General features: G+C 51.4%; 1 long non-coding RNA gene across 2 annotated transcripts in view; it reads left to right on the top strand.

Annotated features, from left to right (window-relative positions):
- Positions 1–19484, top strand: part of LOC148053049 (uncharacterized) — a 50369-nt gene extending 30885 nt beyond the window's left edge. The window contains exons 3-6 of one of the 2 annotated variants that reach the window (XR_015708788.1): positions 635–911; positions 2676–2765; positions 2957–3083; positions 19249–19484. This is a non-coding gene — a long non-coding RNA (uncharacterized LOC148053049). Of the gene's footprint in view, positions 1–634; positions 912–2675; positions 2766–2956; positions 3084–11757; positions 12221–19248 lie in introns of those variants that run through there. The other variant, XR_015708790.1, reaches the window with a different exon arrangement.
- Positions 19485–19727: the final 243 nt, after the last annotated feature.

Below are 19727 nucleotides of genomic sequence, written 5' to 3'. Positions count from 1 at the left end.
ACAGAGGGTCATGTCATCTATGTGACGTTAATTTGAATGAATTTGCGTAAGGTGTTGAGTAGGTTTCTAGGAAGAAGCTAATTTGCTCAGGACGGACCTTCAAAAGGAATCACAGAAACTTTCAAGCCCGCGTTTGTTTTCCCTGGGCTCAGGGAGAGCAGCCTCAGACGTGTGTGAAACAGTGCTGTTCCTCAGCCGGGCTGCGGACAAAACGAGGTGGTTGTGTAACGCAGCAGCTGGGCTCAGGTGGGCCCCTGCTCCCTCAGGCTTCCCGCTCCACAGCAAGGGGGCTCATCAGTGCAGCTTTCTGCTTTAGTGCTGGGTGCACACCGGGAAGGAGAAGGTAACCTCAGAAAATAACGCAAAAATGCATTGCCACTCAGCAACTGCTGGCCTTGCTGCCACGCTGCTGAAATACCACGTGTGGGGATGTGCGCTGAAAAAAGAGAATTTTGATCAGTCCCATCTTTTCAACAGCATTAGAAAGTCTGGAAGCTGAACGTTTTAGGAATGTTAAATGATAATTCAGCACTGATTTTCATGCTGTGACAACAAGATCCTTTTCCTTCTGTCACCTGAAAGAATCCTGTTTTTTCCTCTGCCTGGAGTAACATTTCTGTTTGTTTGCCTTCAGCGGTGTCCCATGAAGAAGCCCCAGTAGACCATTGAAGGGCTCACAGGAGACCTGGAAGCTGTTCCCCTCAATGTCACTCCCCTAGTACTTTGGAAAAGGATGGAAAATGGGGAAAGAGAAGCAAGACATGAGAAACCCACGCAGCTGGAGTTGAAACGACCCAAGCAAGGCTGCTGGACTCCAGTTGCTCATGTCTCATAGCAGCAGTAAGAAGTTTGCAGGCAGCTGCTGGGCAAAAGATTCCTGTGGGCAGGCTGAGGCGGAACATTTGCTGTTGGTACGTATCGTCCACTTCAAAAATAAATCGGGGTTTTTCCTTAAACTTAAGCTTCAATTCTGAAAATTACCCAAGCACGCACCAAGTTCAGAGCCTTGCTCAACCGTGTCGTATGCTGGTTGTTTCCATGGTGTATAGTGTGGTTTATTGCTTGACCTCTGCGTCGCACCACGTTGGGCAGTCCGCTCTTTCCACATGAATTAAGTTATTAACAGAAAAGGTCAGCTGCCAGTCATTTGTCATGTGAAAAACATCTATTTCGTAAACTTTTTTTAAAAAACAGAGAAGAGTTTAATAAACAAGCGGTGCTAGGCAAGCGCCTGCTGCGCGTTACACTTCGTTGCTCAGTCCTTGGGATGCAGCAGCGTAGCTGATGGGGAGCATCAGGGTCTTGGGAGACAGGACAGCCCTCAAGCTGCGGGCTGACAGCGAGAGCCAAGAAGTGGCACGCGGTGACCAAGAAAGTCAAGTTTCCTTTCAAGCCAAGGAAACTCCAGCCAAGCTGAGGCAGGCTGAAAGAAAAGATTGCAACAGGTAGTTGGGTCTTTGCCTTCTTTCAGCGGTGGTGGTACCTGTTACAAAGCGTGTTTGCCCCAGTGGCTGTGGTGCCTCCTGCAAAAACAGAACCGCTGCAAAATACCTGAATATCTCGGCGTGCCTCTGTTTGGCTTGGGCTCTGTTGGGCAGGTCTGCGGTGTGTTGGTTTCTGAGGCCTAAGAGCAGAAGTGCCCCAGGAGGACGTGTGCGGTCCTACCGGAGGCATTGGCTGCCCAAAGCCGTGGAGCTGCTCAGACCTTTCTCCAGCTCTCTATGATGTGCAAAGGGAGATCCCAGCCCCTGCTCAGACAAATCCTAAATTCCAGGTTTTGGCATTTTAGGGAAGCCGGAAACAAAAACTGCTTTTAAAAAAAAGATTAAACAAATTTGTGGCCTAAAACCATTGGTGGCTGCTTTGCACTGGGTTCAGAGACAACTTCCAGCTCGGGAAATCACTAAGCACTTAGGGCTAGGAAAGACTGTGGTGGGACAGGCCCTTGCCAGGCATGCCTCAGTCTTGTTCCTTTCCTTTGGCCACCCCCGAGAAGATACTGATGGCACAGCTGTCGTTACCTAGTAATAAGGCGAACTCCTTGATGTTTGTTGTCCTTAATCTAAATGCTCATCATATTTACATTGCTGCAGAGTATGGGACAACTGTGGATAGGGTGGGGTTTTTTTTAGTTTTCCCCTTGTAGCTTTTTGCTTACAACTACTTCCTTAGTAAAAGATCTTTCATACTGAGGCAGGAGGGGTTCACAATTGCACTGACTCGGCTTTTTAAATACTGAAATGCAAGTAAAGATTTGGCAGACCACAGCTGGCACATAAAAGTGAGTTGTGAGTAGCCAGCTTGGGGTGAAGGGTTTTGTTTAATCTTGCCTTTTAGAATTGACATCGTTTTAAATCTGGCCACTGCAAGCAATTTAGCTTGCATGAAGTCACATCCTTGTTGCAGCAGGTGTTTTTTCACCTGCAGGTACAAGTGGTGTCTTTTGGGACAGAAGGGAGCAGGGAACTGCTCCTGCTCCGGTGCCTGGTCCCTGTAGGAGCATCCCTACCTGGGAACAGTCTCCACAGCCTGCTGCCAAGTTTGTGCTTAACAGATTGCGGAAAGCAACTGCAGGCAGGAAGGCAGCAGCTGCCCACCGGCCTGGCGCTGGCCTGGTGCTGAGGAAAGGAGTCCCAGGCTCATTTTGTCTAACTGCGCTCTCCTGCTTGCTCCAGCTCGTTCCAAATGTGCTGTCCGCTCTGCAGCTTGTTCCTGAGACTGCATTGGCCTGAAGAAGATCCAGCAGCCTCTTTGCATCCTGAAAGGTAGGCTGGCAGAGGCCAAACAAAACCTGAATGATAATTTTAAAAATAAAAAAGAGTAAATACTGATGCTTTTTAGGGGAGGCTCAGAAAGGCGGTTTCTGTCCTGAGGCTGCTCTTGCTTGCAGTGAGCTGCAAGCAAAAACGGGAACACTTGAACGCCGCCCTCTGCTTCCCTGCCCGGTGTGTTTTAGGCTTGACTCGTCTCCCGTGCCCTGGTGAGGTCTTGTAGTCTCTCCGTGGAACAGACCAAGGTTGAAGTCAGAGGAATGTTTCTTACTCTTTCCTAACACGCTGCAAATGATCTTATTGAGTGAAAAGGTATGGCTGTGGGTTTCCTTCTGCGTTTATAAATGTTGGGGGATGAAACTCCTGAGTGTTGAGTAAGTTGCTGCTCACTTAGCCCCTTTCCTATGGATTCAGACCTCCTTGCTGCTGCTGCTCTGTTTTCCTGCCCCGATTCACGGAGCAGGGAGCTTTGCCGGTGCTGACTTTGTGACTCGGGGCTACAGCCAGAAGGTGACTGGCAAAGAGGGTTCTAGGCAGTTTTTCCTAGCTGTATATAAAACAGTCCCTTTTTCAGAGACCCTGCAGCATCTTATCTCCAGGCGTGCACTGGCTACCCTCAGGCTAAAGAGCTGTAGGCAAACCTATGGGGGCAGGTGGTTTGGGGTCTGCCTCGGCCTCGACTGACCTGCAGTAACGCCTTGGGGGTGCTGCCTGGGCTTTCCAACACCCCCTTGGGTCGGTGCCCCCGTCCAGAGCCAGCCTCTCTCTGCTCCTTGGCTGCCGTGGTCTTCTCGCCTCCCATCCCGCAAGAGACATTGCCTTCGGTAAAATGCCGAGGAAGCCTTTGTGTGCGATGGAAATAATGAATATGCTAAGTAAGGATGAGCGTTACAGCCTTCAAGCAAAGGAACCTCATTAGTCTGTGGGTTTGGTTATGGCTTTGGTTATTTACAGTTCGACGTATTTTTTGGCAGTCTCTCCACACCTCCGGTGTAGCTGCGCTCTACCGAGCGCTTGTGCGTTTACAGCAAACGTGCTCATAAAATTACAGCAAACGCTTCTTGGTCGGGTGTCTGCGAGCACCCCGTCGGGTTCACGTGTAGCAGACAGGCCTGCCAGAAAGGCACGTTGAGTTCTCCTGCTTGAGATGCCCAGCAGGTACCAACGCAGTACAGATCTGAATACAAGTATTTTCCATAACTTCTGTTTAAAGTACTGACAAGCAATGGGGCGGCTGCAAATTTATTATGTATTGAAATTCACACTTGTACTTGAGCAATTTACTGCAGGTCTTATTTTTCTTTAGAAGTTATTTTTATTTTCTCAATAGAAAATTCCCCAAGGAAATCTCTTCGGTAACCAGAAATTATGTTGCGGGTCCTATGAAAATGTACTGCTCGTTTTCATTGACTTCTGGAAAAGACAATAATTTTAATAGTAAAAAAATCCTAATCAGTAGGTATCTCGCAAATGTCTCGGTTCAGATGCTGAATTGAAGGGCTACGTTGCTTTAAACAGTAGAATTTTAAGGGTGGAATAGCATGAAGAAATGATGCTACTACGACAGGCCCAAGGTATTTGGAAAAATGATTGGAGGGTTTTAATTTGATGTGTAAGCACTGATGGATTAAAAGTGAAATAACTTATGACTATTGATGTAAGTGCTCAAAAAGAAAAATCTCTGAGTGTTCAAAATTAAGGCTGAATGGATGAGCTCGCAGTTTCCAATCTTAGAGGGCAGCGCGAGTAATGAATTAAAAGTGGTCTGATTTATAGAGATTGCAGTTCTCGGCGGCTCCCTGTTTGAAACGTTGCCTGTAGCTCTCTATTCCGCATTAGTGGCTGCATGACGACAGGTTTCAGTCTCAAAATCATTTACCGCACTGCACTAAAATCCACCTTCATGTAGTTTTCCCATAAACTAGGGTGGCTTTTAGTCCGTTTTAAAGCACCCTTTAATATCATGCTAAAATGAAGTTTTTCAAGGCTGGAGAGCAGTGCAGAGAAAAACCCTGGCGTGCTTTAAGGCATGCAATTGGCACGGCAAAGAGCAGACTCGTCCCATCCTCCCGCGCCAGCACCACCTCCTCTCCAGCCTTTGGCCCGCTAGGCTCAATAAGCTGGTTTCTTCTGATCCTTCCTTTAAAACTGGCCTCCTGCTCTCTTGTTTATCCAGAGAGGTTGTTGGGGTTTTTTTGCACCTTCTCTGCTGGGACCGTGGGTCTGGTGGCAATGTGTCTGTCCAAGCTGCTTCCATCGGCGATGGCTCTCAGCCGCATGGGAGTTGTTACTTGGGAACATCTGGCTCGCAGGAATCCTGCCTCAGCTGAGAGTTAAACAAAAAAGCTTTTTTGCACTTGCAAAATGCACTTCCCATTCCGCTGTATTTTGGTGAAAAAAGAACGTCAAACACACACGTTCTGTGACAACTGCTTGTTCCGCAATGTCTTGTAGGGGAAACTGTTCGATTTCTTACAGCAGACAGGCGTTCTGGTTTCCTGCGGTTTGCCTGGGAAGAGAAAGCCCAGGTAAGCAGCAGCGTAGCTCCTTCGGTCGGTGCCCGCGCTGTGCCTCCCTGCCTGCCAGCGCTGGTCCCTCGCTCCCGACTGACGCAACCGGGGAGCCTGTGAAGCTCTTTCCCTACGGTAATAGGGAAAGTTTGCAGAGCGAAAGCAACTCTGCTTTGCCAGTGGTGTAGAGAGGGATGCTGGTGCAAGCAGCTCCAAGCTGAAGTCTTTTAAAGGGATTTACAGAAAGTCCTCGCAAACTCCTGTGCAAGGAGAGTTATGTAGGGAGGAGAGACTCTGGACGTGAGCTGGCTCAAGGCAAGCTGAGAAGCACTTTGCCTGATTTTCACTTACCAGCCAACAGTGTAGCCGGCTGCTCCGCCGGCCCCAGCACCGGCAGGAGGAGAGACGTGCCTAGCCTTCGCCCGCTGTGCCCCGGCCCAGCTCGCGCTCGGGGGTTGCCCGGTCCCTGCGCAGCCGGGGTGGGGGGGTGCAGGGCTCCAGTGAGGAGCTGTTAATGTCGCCTGCCACCATGGAAACTCGCTGTCCTGCCCCATCGTTCCTGGCTGGGTTTATTGAGCTGGATGCTATTTGAATGCGGCTTTGGGAAATGAATAGACATCTTCAGAGGAATGATTTAGGACAGAGAAAGGTGGATCCTCCAGTGTCGCCTCCACGAATCTCTGCTGTGCCTCCTTGCCTGCGAATGGCAGTCACACGGGATGCTTCCAGAATAAAAATACGTAAATATAGCAGCGAGGGAGAACTCCATGGAAGGATGGAGCTGTTTCAGGGGATGGAAAACACCAGAGCAAATGAATACAATTTGACTACAAAGCGTTTAGGCTGGAAATGAGAAGGAAGCTTTTAAGTTTTGAGGCTCTGGGGCAGCCCCTGAAGGGGAAGCGTGGCAAGATGCCCGCTCACGTGGCAGCGCATCTCTGTCCTCTTATGCGAGGAGCCTCCTGGCACAGGAGGCAGTGAGGCAGGGCTGGGGGCTGGCGAGAGCCCTTCTGCTCCTCGGGAGCGAGGGACGCACTCCGGCTTGTCACCGGGGTAAATGAACAAGTGACGTCGACAAGCTCACCATGCAGGGTGACGTTGGCTCATCCCCAGCACAGATCACCTGGACGGGGCGTATCGCTCCAGCCAAGCGACGTCCTGTGTGGTTTCGGAGCTGGGGCAGGAGGCTGAGGTGTCCGGGGAAGCACGCTGGGACCGCAGCACTTGGGTCAAAGAGAAGCGCATCTGCATTGCCTGCCGTGGCTTCTCCTGGATTGATTTATTGATCAATCCAGGTGACGCCGTCTTTAATATTGTAGAAGGCATTAAACAATGTGAAGGCTGAAATGGGAAGCTGAAAGTATACATCAGGGACATCCTTGGTTTTTGAAGAGATCAGTTCTGGAGCCAGGCTGCAGCAGCTGTCCCACGGAGCTGCCTGGCTCCAGTCCAGGATCGCTTGCCTTCGCTCCCAGCTTTCTGCTCCGCCTCGGGCCGCAGCCAGAGATGCGGGAGCCAGCAAGAGCATGGCCTGAAGAGGGAATTGTTAGGATCAGGCTTGTGCAACGAAGCCGTGGCCATGCTCTTAGCAGCATGCCTCTGTCGGCAGTTGTCACTGTGCATCTCTTGGCTATGCCGCTTTGCTTGCTTTTACATATTTTTGCCCAGATTGCTATTAGAGATAAATGTCACTAATGGGGATTTGATTACCTCTGTGCATCCCTTCTCTTGGACTCCCCTCAAGGTGCCCGGAGGCCACACATGCCAGGCAGAGTGCGGAGGGCTGCCCCTTCCCCTTTCACCACGCTTGCGAAGGGGCACGGCAGATCAAAGCGGGTGGCGCTGTGAAACAAGCAGCAGGCTCGGGGTGCTGTGTGGAGGCTGTGGCACCCCATCGGGACTGCGAACACCTTCTCAGCCAGGTCCCAGCAGGCTGGTGTCTCCCTGGTTTGCTTTCTCAGGCCCGTGGGAGCTGGCTTCCCCAAAACCAGCTGCCAGGGGAGGCGGAGGCTGTGCTGCTGCTGCTGCTGAGTGGGTCCTCATTGCAAAGCACAGAATCAGTAGCACCAGGTAAACCTTTACAACTGAAGGCAGCGTTTCAACTCGTGGTAGCAAAGGTGATCTGCGTTAGCCCCGCGATGAGAGGCTGACCCGACTGGGTGCAGGCGGCCACAGGCACGCAGCAGCACAGAGCCCGCTCCTCTCCAGCGCCTTTTGGAGTCACTTGTCAGAAAAATCTTTTTTCCCTACTGCTGATCCAGCTTAGGACTGGGGGAACCTTTTAATGTTCATTCCTGTAATCCCTGCTCCTTTGGTCGCAAGATGCTTGTGAGATGGAGCCTGTGCAGTGCGTCAGTCCCGTGGCCGGCGGGGCTAAGGGGTGCAGTATTTACTGCAGGTGTTGGACCTAACTTAGAAGACCTGGGCAAGTGGTGCTGCTGTGTGTTTTGGAGTTCTCTGCTCAAGAATAAAACGCTCTTTCCTTCGAAGTGCAGCGGTGGGCGGGTGGACGTGGTCTGGTCCAACAGAGCAGAGGAGACTACACCTGCATCGCTCTGCCTCCTCTGCACCCTTTGCTGTGCCTTTTCCCTTCTGGCTGAAATAAAGCCGACTCGTGTCGGCACAAGGTGTTTGCAGAGGCAGGAATCCAAACTTCCGTAACAGTTGATAACAAAGTCACAGAATAACAGGCTTAAAGGGACTTTTGGAGGACTCTGGCCCAATGTCTGCTCAAAAGAGGGGCAACTGAGATCAATCTGATGACAAGCCACAAGTTTTTTACCTGCTTGGGGGCTGCACAGGAGAATTTAGTGTGCCATCCCTGGCCGCCCCTTGGGGACTGCCTGGCATTGCCCTCACCGTCTGCGGGAAGTGCTGGGGATATCCTGTAAATGCCGTATTTTCCTCTTGTGTGCAAATGAAACACGTCGGTTGTCATCATTCGCTTAACTGAGGATGAGCTGGGTATGTTCTCAGTCCTTTCCTATGCTGTGGCTGGGAACGTTCCTCCCATGTTGGGGCATTCCCCCAGGCTGCTGGGGGGACCTGGCCTCTTGTCAGCAGCCAGGTGGGATAGGGAGGCCAAAATATTTAGTCTTCAGAATGTATGAACAAAATGTCGTCTTGTGTGGTTTTTTATTGTGGTTGCTTTTTTTCCTGTTTTTTTTTTTTTTTCTCTTTTCTTTTGTCTTCCAAAGAGCTATTCTGCTTCTGTCCTTTTATTTTTGCTCTCTTGTCCTGAGCTGGTGAAACAGGTTTTTTTCTCTCTGCTGTCTGTGTGGGTGTTGTGGGGTTTTGTATACTTCAACTGAAAAGCTTCATCGCTAAAGATAAGTGTGTCCTTAACTAGCAGTGAATTAATATAATTTTCCTGCTGCACTTCTTGTCAGGAAGGCTGACAGTGGTTTCCAGGGCCAGGGCCATATTTTGTGGGGTGGAAGCACAGCCTGCTCGTGGGTCAGCTCGTCCCTGAGCTCAGTGCCGAGGAGAGGACGGAGGGGACCGTGGCCGTGCGGGACAGTGGTAGCTGGGAAGCCGCATCGGCAGTAAACCCCTTCCTGAAGTGCTTGTGCCCCTTCCGGACCCCTAAACGCCTCGGACCCTGGCAGATGAACTGCTTGCCTGAATGACAGTGTATTGGGGAGCATGAGGATGCACCTCAGGCCATATAGAGGCTGTAACGTGTGTTTGGGCAGCGTGGCGCTCTCGAATACTGTCTTCCTAAGGGAGAACTTGGGGTGAAACTTTGGGGGAGGAGGGGAGTTGGGTGTTTTGGTGTGAGTGTTTGGCGTTTGATTTTCCTGAAACAGACAGCAGGAGAAGCTGAGGACACCAGCCGGTGCCTTTTGAAAATCCAACAGGGGAAGGAACCAGGGCAGAACTCTTCAAAGTGCTGAAGCAGTGTTAGCCCAGACCAAAACGTTGCCCTTCTAAGGAGTTTGCTGCTGATTTGTAGAAACGTATGTTTGAATGGGTATCGTTTTACCACATGTTTTTCTAAGGTACCATTTTAACAGACGTGGCTACGCATCCTGCCGGGATTATTTTCCTAATAATCTTCCTCATCTCTTAAAAACTGCTTGTACAGAGGCTATTTTTAATCATTTGGTGTAGGAAAACGAGGTCCACCTTTTTCTTTTGGTGGCCGGCAGCACAGAGTCCTTCTGTAACATCCAGCTTCCAGCAGCTGTCTGTCCGCAGCCCGCGCTTTTCGCCTCTGCTTCTGCTGCGCGTTGCTCCGAGTTGGAGCGCGCGCGGCCCCGGGAGCTGTGGGGAGCTCTGGTGGGTGCTGGCCGCCGTGAGTTGAGGTGCTCGTGAGGGTGCTTGCAGGCCAGGGCTGAGGGGCTGTAACACTGTTTTGTGGGAGGCTGGGGTCTGTCGTCCCTGGGGTGCCTGCGATGGATGGTGGGGTTCAGCCAGGAGCACAGAAAAGCCCCAGACCTGGTACAGGCGGACCGGGGATAAACACCGTGCAAAAAAAGAACTGATTTCTTCTTCACCAAATTAAAAGTGCTATCTGCCACAAAGCAGGGCATTTCGAACCTCTGTGTTTGAAAATGTATGAAATGAAAATACCTAACTCGCGTGTTCTTTCAGTAAAACAAGCAATTAAAGTTGTTTGAAGATGTGAGAATATGGCTTCAATTTTCAAATGTTGCTCAGGACTTTTTCTGGTTGTGATTGGGTTTTTTGGCTTTTTTTTCCCCCCTCCTGCTTTGTTATCTTATTGAACAATTGTATGAAATCAATGGTGTCACTGAAACTTTTTTGGTTGGTTGAATCAGCTTTAAAAGCAGCTTTGGCTAACAGCATCTTTCTAAGCAGTCTTGCATAGATGTGGCTGGGAAGCAGGAGACTTCTGATAGTGCGATTAATGCTTTCTGCGTCCAAAGAAGTAGTGCTGGGCGGAGACTTGCCAGGAAATACTTAAATTTACCAGGGAAAATTTCCCTTAATTTCTTTGCTTTTTGCTGGTATCAGTGAAGACCCAGGGCATCATCTCTAGTTTTTCTTGCATCGATGTGGATTATTGAGGCAGTTTGCTCTCAGGCTATATCTGACACAGGACCGATTTGCCCTGCCTGCACAGGTGTACAGGCCAGTGACCGTCCTGACCCCTGCGTGCGTGATCTTCTTGGTCTTGAGATGCGGAGAAGGAGCAAATGAAAGCAACCTGTTGACATGCCTCGTTTTAGCAGGGGTGTCTGTCAGATCTCAAAGATTATCTGGTTCCTGTAACACGGGGGAGATCTCGTGCAACTCTCCTGCAGCTCTCGCCTGTCTGCTTACAGAGGAATTAATGTCAGAAAACGGCTTTTACGGCAGCTCTTCACAGCCCTCTGGGGATGCTCTTATCAGCTCACCCGTGCGAGATGCTTTTGGGAAGCAGTGGCCTCCCGCTCCGAGGGGTCCCCCATGACCCGCAGGCACCCAGCCTGGGGAGGTATCGTTAAAGCACGGACTCCGTGAAGCCTCCCCTGCCTTGCTCCCGGACGCCTCCCTAGCACACGGCAGCAGCGGGCGGCACAGAAGCCGCTCCGGGCTGGCGGGGATGCTTCCCCTTGTGCGAGGGCAAGCCTGGGAAGAACAGGGCGTACCTGCTGCTCGCTGGCCCCGTTCAGCATCACCCAAAGGGCATCCAGATTTAGGGACCTGCTGCAGGGCCTGCGGCTTTGGGCTAGGGGCGGCAAGGAGGGAGAGGGCAGAGAAGCTGGAGGGGATCTCCTGCCCTGCACTCCGTTTTTAGCTCCTCTCCTCCCAGGTGACTTGTAATGCTCCGTGCCAGCCTGCAGGACTTAACTTTCAAGTGAAGCAGAGCAAAACCGCAGGTGGCTTCGGGGATGGGGGCGTCTCAGGGTTTGCGTTTCCTCTGTTCTCCCGTCCTTGCGAGCCTCGACGCTTCTCCCTTTCTCCAGACAGGGTGGCTTACGTGACCAAACAGAAATAAATCTTAGCTGGAGCTTTGGATTTTTATCCCTCCCTTCAGGGCCAGACTTGTTCGTGTCTCTCTTGTGCATTGCGTGACTGACTCAAATTAAGGGTTGAAGGCAGGGAACGATGAATGATCCCCAGGGAATAAGAGTCTAAGCTGGAAACAACTTGATAATCCTGTGTGGTTTGCTCTTGGTCGCCGTTCTCCTGACTGTGTTTGTAAATAAATGGTGTGGCTGGGGCCTCAGGTGGGTGCGAGGCTCGGGAGTATGTCTGGGGCGCGGAGCTCCATCACGGCATGGAGATCGTCCGCAGCCTGGGCTCTGGCCACCGTGGCTGCCCTGGTCCTGGCATTGCCTTTGGTGGCCCTGGGCTGCAAACGCATACACAGAGATGAAAGAAACTGCTGGGTTTGTAGAGCATTTCTGAGCCTAGGACCTGGCAGCTTCCCGTCTGAGGAGGAAGGAACCCAGCCTGCCCGCCCTTTCAGGCAGATCCGCGGGAAGGAAAAGCACCAAAGTCATGTCTTTCTCTTCACATTTTAGGCTGGCTCTTGCATGGGACTGAGCTCGTGAGCACGTTTGTCTTGTGAAATGGAGCTGTGCCTTCAATGAAGCTCTTGCATTCACTGCTGGATGAGCTGTACATCGTGCACTGTATAAAAATAAAACAAACAAAAAAAAGCAACCTTGCTGAACTTGATGGCTTGCCCTAGCCTGACCTTAGGGCAAGGGAGTGGAGAGAGAAGAGTTTGCCCGGTGACGAAATCGTGCACTAATTACAACGGGGATCTCCAAAGAGCAGCTACGGCAGTTTTCAGATGCAGAGCTCCTACTGATATTCCTTTGTTGGGTTTCCAGACCTGAACAAATCTCTTGGTAGGCACTTCTGAAGTGAACAAACAAAAATCTCGCGTTGGATCACTTGCTGTATTAGACCGAATATTTATACTGTGCCAGGAGATAGCAAGGCAGTCTTTCTTCTCCCTTGTTCTCCCCACAAGTTGCTCCCGCCCTTTGAAGTGTGAGGTTTATTGTAGGTAAATAGCAAAAGCTCTCCAAAGCGTACCCTGCCTTTTTGCCTTGTTCACAAAAGAAACCGATGCTCCTGACACCTGAAGAATTTAACCTTGCCAGACTTGGGAGAGACCCAGCTTGTCCCCTCACCAAACTCAAGGCTACCTGCCGTGGGTAACCCTCCCGCTGGGCTGGAGCAAGGCTCTGAACTCGCAGGCAGGGCAGTGCTGGTGCTCAGGGACCCCGATAAGTGCCAGCTGGGGGAAAGGGGGTCCCAGCGGGGGGGCAGGCCCCCAGGGCACCCCAGAGCGAGCGTACCCCACAGAGATGGCACGAGGCTGCAAACCTGCGCTGTTCCGCACTTCCCCACTTCTCAGTGCTTTATTCTTAACGCTTCTCGGCATTGCTTTTGTCTTGGATTTTCCTGCGCTTGGAATAATTGCTGGTACACGCAGTCAAATCAAGTATGGATTACAGTAATTTGGAGGCGGAAGGCTTTTGGATGCTTGCTTCGGTTCTTTTGTGTACGAGGAGAGAACAAAACCCGTCATTTAAACATGGTGCAATAGAAACAAACGGGGCCGTGAGAGCTGGCGCTGCTGGGGAAGCAGAGCTCTGCGGAAGCAGCCCTGGAAAGCAATCCATTAAATTGGATCCCATTGCTTTTTGCATTCAGTTTAACGGGCAGCACTGGAGCCGTGACTCACTGGACCACCACCACTGCTGTCTAAAAATACCTCCAGAAAACATTTCAGATTGATATTTCAGTGAGTCACCCTTCCCAACAAAAGGGCTTAAGGAAAAACTTTGTGCATTGATGGAAATGACTTTCATCTCCTCAAGCACAGCAGTGATTTGAAAAAGAAAGAGCGAGCCTTTTTCACATGTGCAAGACAGCCCTTTTTAGAAAGCAGCAGGGAGCAGGTGGGACTTGGTCGTCCCATCGCATCTGTCCCCGCTGCCCGCGACCGGCTGTTACCCGGGGACCTCTGCCCCCGCTGCGCTCCGAGCCGTAAAGAGCCAGGCTTTCTCATCAGGTGCTGTACCGAGGCTTCGGGTTTGCAGGGCAGTAGCAGCTCTAGTAACTTCTAAAGCCGTTCCCAAATTTCTGGGGGGGAGAAAGTAGTATGTAGGCAGGAAGAGGGAAAGCGCCAAGCGGCACATGATTGCGAGGCACGTTGCTAAAACCCTGATCTGGAGCCACGGTAGGTTAAACACTGACTGTCTCCTCCAACATGGACATGTGAGTCACCGCTCGGGTTCACACGAGGTCCCGACGCTGCTTTGGGGGATTGCACTTGTAAAGATGAGTATATACAGCTATTAATATTTGTTCTAGGAGCAGGGAAACAAACAAACAAGCCCAAGCCAGCAGAAACTGCTCACCACGGTCACAGCCTCTCCTGCAGATTTTTTGGTGGAGGGTTTTCAGTCCAGATGATGCCTCCCTGAGTGCAAGCAGCCTGGAGATCCCACTGTCCTCCAGGCAGGGAAGCTCCTGGGACAGCCTGTCCCAGATCCGGAGCAAGGCTTCTCTTGTTGCCCGGCAGATGGGCCTCCTTCATGGGCAAACGGGTTTAGAGTGAAGGCTTAAACCCTGTTTGTGCTGGTAAAAAAATACCGCTGCTTTCCTGTGCCAAATAACGAATGTCCAGTGATCCCAAGGGAGGCTCCTGACCGGTGCCAAAGAGGCTCTGAATAAGTTGCTCGTTTCCCTAAAGCTCTCCCAGGGACCACAAGGACCAGCTTTGGGGACAGGCAGGGTAATGCCTGCTGAATTCAGGTAACCCCGTTTCCTCCTGTTTTGTTGGTGTGCCTCCCATCCAGAAGCCCACGGCCTGAAAAATCTGCTGTTTGAGTGTTAATAATAGCTTTGGGAACAGTAATTTCTCGGTATCGCTTCCAGCTTCTGACAAGGTCTGTTTTAAGCCTGGCACCTTGATACCATGCTCAACCTCTGCCCAGCAGAAGCAGCGCTGGCTTAGAAAGCGGCATGTTCCTGCGGTTCAGTTGTGGTCCAGCATCAGCAGGCAGCGAGAGAAATACGCTCTAAGGGGTGCAGATGCTGAAAAGGGTATCTGAGTTGTTATCTGCGTCTGCAGAGCTGTGCTTGCTCCCGGCCACAAAGGAAAGTGGAAGCCACCCTCCTGGGGGCCTTGGCGGGACTCGGCCATCGTCTCCTGTCACCTTTCCTTTGGCTTGAGCCGCACGGGTTGCTCTTGGCAGCAGGTTCCCAGCCAGAGATGTTCAGCTGTATAACACAAGTAAACAGGGCTGTAATTCTTCAAATTTATGTGCGTATTCTTTCTGTGTGCCTGTGGTGCGAAGCACCCTAGACAGCTTTGAAATTAAGAGTATAACTTGTTGTGCTATTCAGGTCACTTTCTGACATTACTTCAGTTCCTCTGAATTTAATAGGGGTTACATTCCTTTTCAAAATAGTTCCAAAGTGAAACACTGCTGTTTTCTATGACTTTTTTTTTTATTGTGGGTAGGAAAGAATGGAATGGGTTGAGATTTTGCTTGAGGCAGTTTGTTAGGCACAAGGAGAAGGCTTATAAACGAAAGGACAGTGAGGTGCTGGAATAGAGCTTGTGGCAGATTTTAAGAGCAAATTAAGTAATTCTCTGCAAACATTAGGATATAGTTACCCTTGCCTTCAGGCACGAGGATGGATGGGTCCCACCTCATCCTCTCTTCTGTGACTCCAGCTAGGTGTAGAAAATCTCTGGTTGTGTTCATAACCACATTAGCAAGAAGCCATAGCAGCAAACCTTTTAATTTACATGCGGAGTTCTGGAAAACTGTGCATCGACTGATGAGATGGTACAGGGCACACAGAAGTACCTGCCCTTACATGAAAGCACAAGAGCTGATAAATCTTTTCCTGGTTTATCTGCCAAAAGAGAAGGGAAACGAGAGGCCCTGCGTTTGCACGTGGATTTATTCTCTGTGCTGGTGCTCTCAGCTATTCTAGACAGAGCGCCGGCGTCCCAACATGGGTACCAGCGTCCTGAGCATGCCGACCGTTTCTAGTATCTGTCTCCACTGTCTCTTCCACTGAACAAATGGGAAGGAGAACTTGTTGCGTTGTCCAAAGTACAGAGAGGTCCCTCTGTACTCTCCAGGGTCGCAAGGCAATTCCTCCATCCCCTTGAAAGTGCTGTCTGCTGAACGGAGACCTGGGCTTGAAGTGTTTGGGCTTCTCTGAGTGCCTGGGGAGCAAAGCTGTGAGTGTGGGCACTGGGAGGGCTGGGGTCGCGGTGCTCTGCCACAGCTTCGGGGCTCTGGAGTACATCGCGACGCCCCCGCACTCCTGCGTCCCGGCAGGCAGAACAGGCGAACGATGGGAGACGTGTCGTGACTGCAGCGGGAGAAAAACACATCTCCCTGCCTGCTCTCGTTCCTGGAAAATGTCAGCAAACAAGCGAGTGATGCAGGGAGATGAGCGGTTTGTGGGTTTGAAATGACTTTTGGATGAAATTCTGTTGTAGGAACATCGGGGGAAATGTAGAGCAAGAACAAAGTTTTTGTCCTAGGGAAATCCCTAGGCTGGTGAGGAGTCTCCACGAGGACAACTTGTGCATGCACAAGTGCTTTCCTGAAGAGGGAAATTTCCCTCCTGTGGATATTAAAAATCCCTTTTCAGAGAGCTGTGCCTCTCCCAAGAGCCCGGCTGCGGGCAGGCAGCCTTGCCAGGACGGGGCTCTGCCTGTGGCTGGCAGGTAGGGAGCGGGCAGGCAGAGCTTGCCTACTTCTGGCAAACAAGTGTCCTGAGCCTGAGCAACGCCCTGAGTCTGTGAAATCTCCATTTTTCCAGTGGAAAATCATTCTCCTGGGAAAACTCTTGACCGTTGTACGTCTCTAGTCTGTAGAAGTCGTCTCCCTGCGTGAGGAGGTGGAAGAGCGGCAGTGGCTGTGGTGTACCAGCTCCCTCCTACTGATGGGCAAAGCGCAAACCTTCGGTGGCTGCCTGTGAGAGAGCAGGTAACGGCTTTCAAGGGCAAGGCCGCTGCGGGCTCTGCGGCCTTCCTCCTCCTCCGCTGAGTCCGTCTCATGGATGTGAGCAGGAGGAGCTCCTGCTTGGTGGGTCTGCTGTGGCCCTGGGGCTAGGCAGGCAGGGCTCGCACTGCGAGTGCTCTGCAAATACCCCTGCGGTGGTGGGTACTGTCCACACCTGGAAGCTCCCCGGTGGCTCCCCATGCCTGCAGTGGACAGGACAGTGTCCAGACCCGGCAGAGAGCTGCCAAAAGGGGGAAGAGCAGAGCTCCAGCTCGTTTAAAACTGTGGCAGCAGCCTCACACACCGATGCCTGCGGAGAAGGGAAGAGGGGAGCAGACAGGGAAGCTGCAGCTCCCAAACGGCCTGTCATGCCGGGGTGAAGGATGGGCTCGCCTCGACATCCACAAACGGCAGCTGCCTCAAACGCTGCCAGCACTCAATGCCAGCACTCAACACGCCATAACTCCGCCGACAGCGTGTTGGAGAGAGTGGATTTTGGTGATTCAGGGCAGCCACGTCACTTGACGCAGCTTCCTACCCATCCCTGGTGCTCCTCTGGCTTCACAGCCACCTAAGTACAGAAACTGCCAAACTCCTGATGGCGTGTGCAGCGGTACCCAGAACAGCCCCTCCTACAGCCGCTCTCCATCCGCAGAGTGGGAAGCTGCACCGTGAGCCTGACGCTCGGAGAAAGTGTCCAACGGGGGCCTGAGGCCAAGCGTTTCTCTAACAGTTTATTGGGACAGCTCTGGAAGTTGCCTCCTGAGCGTACCTGTATGTTTCAGCCTATATATATAAAATTTGTTATAAATAATATACATATATATTTTTTAGCCCATGTAAGCACCACAGTTTTGCATGGTGTTTTTCCCAAGACTGCTGTTCGGGATCCGAAGCAACCCGGCAGAATGAGTTTTCCCTTGGTCTCTGCTACTTAGCCAAAGCGTTGGGGTTACCCAACGTGCGCCCATAAGGATGCAGTCCGAGAGTCCCGCGGCGGGGACGGTGGCACAGGCAGGGAAGGGAGATGCCTGCACGGGCACAGCGCCGTGCTGCTGAGGCACCCTCTGAGCGGCTTTGGTCCCTGCCCTGTTCCCTTCCCTCGGCTCCCCTCTGCCTGGGAGCGAAGGGACGAGCCCAGGAGGACTCGTAGGTCAGACCCTTCGGACAGCGCTCAGCCCGGGCACGGCCTGGAGAGATTCTTAGGCGTGAAATAAGGGGCCAGCATATACAAATAAGGCAAGTGTGCAAAATGTGTTGGAAATAACCTTATGAGGTAGGCTTGCTTTGGAGCAGAGTTAGTGTACAGATCTGGTTACTTATTTGGCCTGCTCCCTGTGCTCCCAAGCAGTAGGAATGTAGTTTGTTCTTTTTAGCAGGGTATAAACATTTACACTCTCCTTTCTGACCCTATCACTTTGATCTCCTCCATATACTTTTCCAGCAATGCCTACTGGCAATGGAAAAATGCATTAGCCTGAGCTAATTTGTTTTTCCTTTATATACAAGTGCATTAAGTCTTGGGAAATGGGACAGTGAAGTGGGATTGCAGAGCTACAGGGCAAATCGGTGCATCCGTAACACCATAACGAGGTTGTAGGTGCGCATTTGTGATGGGAGGCGGTGGAGATTTTGGGTCATGATACTTTCACTTCTTAAAAGGATTTGCTTTCTCTGCTTTGGCGCTAAATGGTTGTTGCCATTAGCAAAGCAAACAAAAAAGGTGTCTGATTGCTCTGCCCTTTCTGAGGGCTGTTTTACATGAGTAGAGAAGATTAAGAGGAAAGGAGAAACTTAGGAAAATTTATAAGCGTAATTCATGAGGCCAAACTGTGAATGAGCATAAATCTGGATTTTCTGGATTCATTCTGTCTATCGCTTTTGAGCAGTAAAATTTTTGTCTCGCAGTATCTTTTTTTTTTTTTTCTTTTTCCTTTTTATTTCCCTGTGTGTGTAGTGCAGGAACCTGCATCAAGGTGAGCAAGCAGGCGTGCTTGCATTTCCTTAACCCGCTCTGCATGCTCGCCACCAGCCCAAAAGGTGCCCGAGAGAGTCGCAAGAGGGACGGCGTGGCCCCCGCCTCGGCAGCGCTGGTCGCGGGGGCAGTGGCAGGCTGTCCCGATGGACGGGCTGTGACCCGCGGGCTGTGACCCGGCAGCGCAGGGCTCTCCCGAGCCGGGAAGCGTTTATGCACGGCTTGCTCCTGTTGTACTCCCGGCTGTCGCAATGCGCTGAGCCACAGACTTGCTGTTTCCGTAGTGACCGAGGAATGGAAAAAAGGCACAGGGAGGATTTTACTTTTTAAAGCGTGGAAGTCCCGCGCCGGCATGGCTAACCGTGTTGCTCACTGGCTGCAGCAGGCAGCAGCTTTCCCTAGCACAGCGAGCGTGGTCTAAGTTCCTGCCTGAGAGCAGGACGCAGGGTGACCCCCTGACAGATGAGTGCGAGTTTGGCAGCCGGGCAGGTAAGACAGGGTGATTGATTCCTGCGCTCATTACAAGTCATTCATTTCCTCCTGCTAACTTCAGAGGTAATTAAAATACCCTTCCGTCTTCAGCTGCCTTAGATCCACAGGAGAAACGTAACGTGCGGCATCTGATGGCGGAGCTGTGCTCAGGCCCGGCGCGTCTGCGGCTGACGTGACTAGCAGAGGGGCCCGTGGCCGTCCTGGGTTTGGACACACCGCACTGCACGCTGTATTTTACTTCTGAAAGGCCTGCACGGGCGTATAAATTAAAGACCTATTTCTGCATGCGACTCCCTCGTACGCGCAGCAGCAATCGTTTGCAGAACAAGAAGTCTCAATTCGTCGTCACGCTGAACCGCTTCACAGGACTCCTCTGGCACGTATGCCACGTGACGTGGCGTTCAGGCAACCTTCCTTTTTTCTTCACTTTTGTTGCCCTCAAATTGGATATTTATGCGTTTAAAATATCACAAATAAGCTGGCAGTATATCACAGCTTTGCTTTTGTTTCTTGATGGGTAATGCTTTTTTTTTCCCCTTTTCCTTCACTAGGAAGAAGGTGGCACTGGTAAGACGCCCTGACTGTATGTGATTTGAAACTCATGTCCCTGCTCCCCGGGCTAAGGCCAGAATACAAGGTACAGCTAAGCCGTGGGGCCCTGTTTCGCGTGGGATCCGGCCTCCTGGCCCCAGGGGGAGCTCGGAGATGCTCCAGCCGGGTCTGAAGGCGTCAGCTGGGCACATCTACGCAGGATAAAGCTCCAGGGAGACCTCTGGGAAAGGTACGCTCAAATGCTGTGAAAAAATGAGAATATCCTCATGCCAAAAATGCTACAGCAGCTGTATGTTTCAGGACATCTTTTGATCACTTCTCCACCCTCTCGCTGGTCAGATATCCGAAGGGCAATCCATCATTTCTTTTCTATTCTGTTACAAAAGTAATAGAAAAGGGTTTGTTCCTTGCATTGTTTTTATTTCAAGTAACTTGAGGTTGCAAGTACACAATCACTCACTTGGGACGCCTCTCATTG

This window comes from Nipponia nippon, unplaced genomic scaffold (genome assembly GCF_047370975.1).
Source record: "Nipponia nippon isolate SJK-2023a ecotype South Korea unplaced genomic scaffold, ASM4737097v1 scaffold_4, whole genome shotgun sequence".
Lineage (NCBI taxonomy): Eukaryota > Metazoa > Chordata > Aves > Pelecaniformes > Threskiornithidae > Nipponia > Nipponia nippon.
This window is presented reverse-complemented; position numbering and strand designations above follow the sequence as displayed.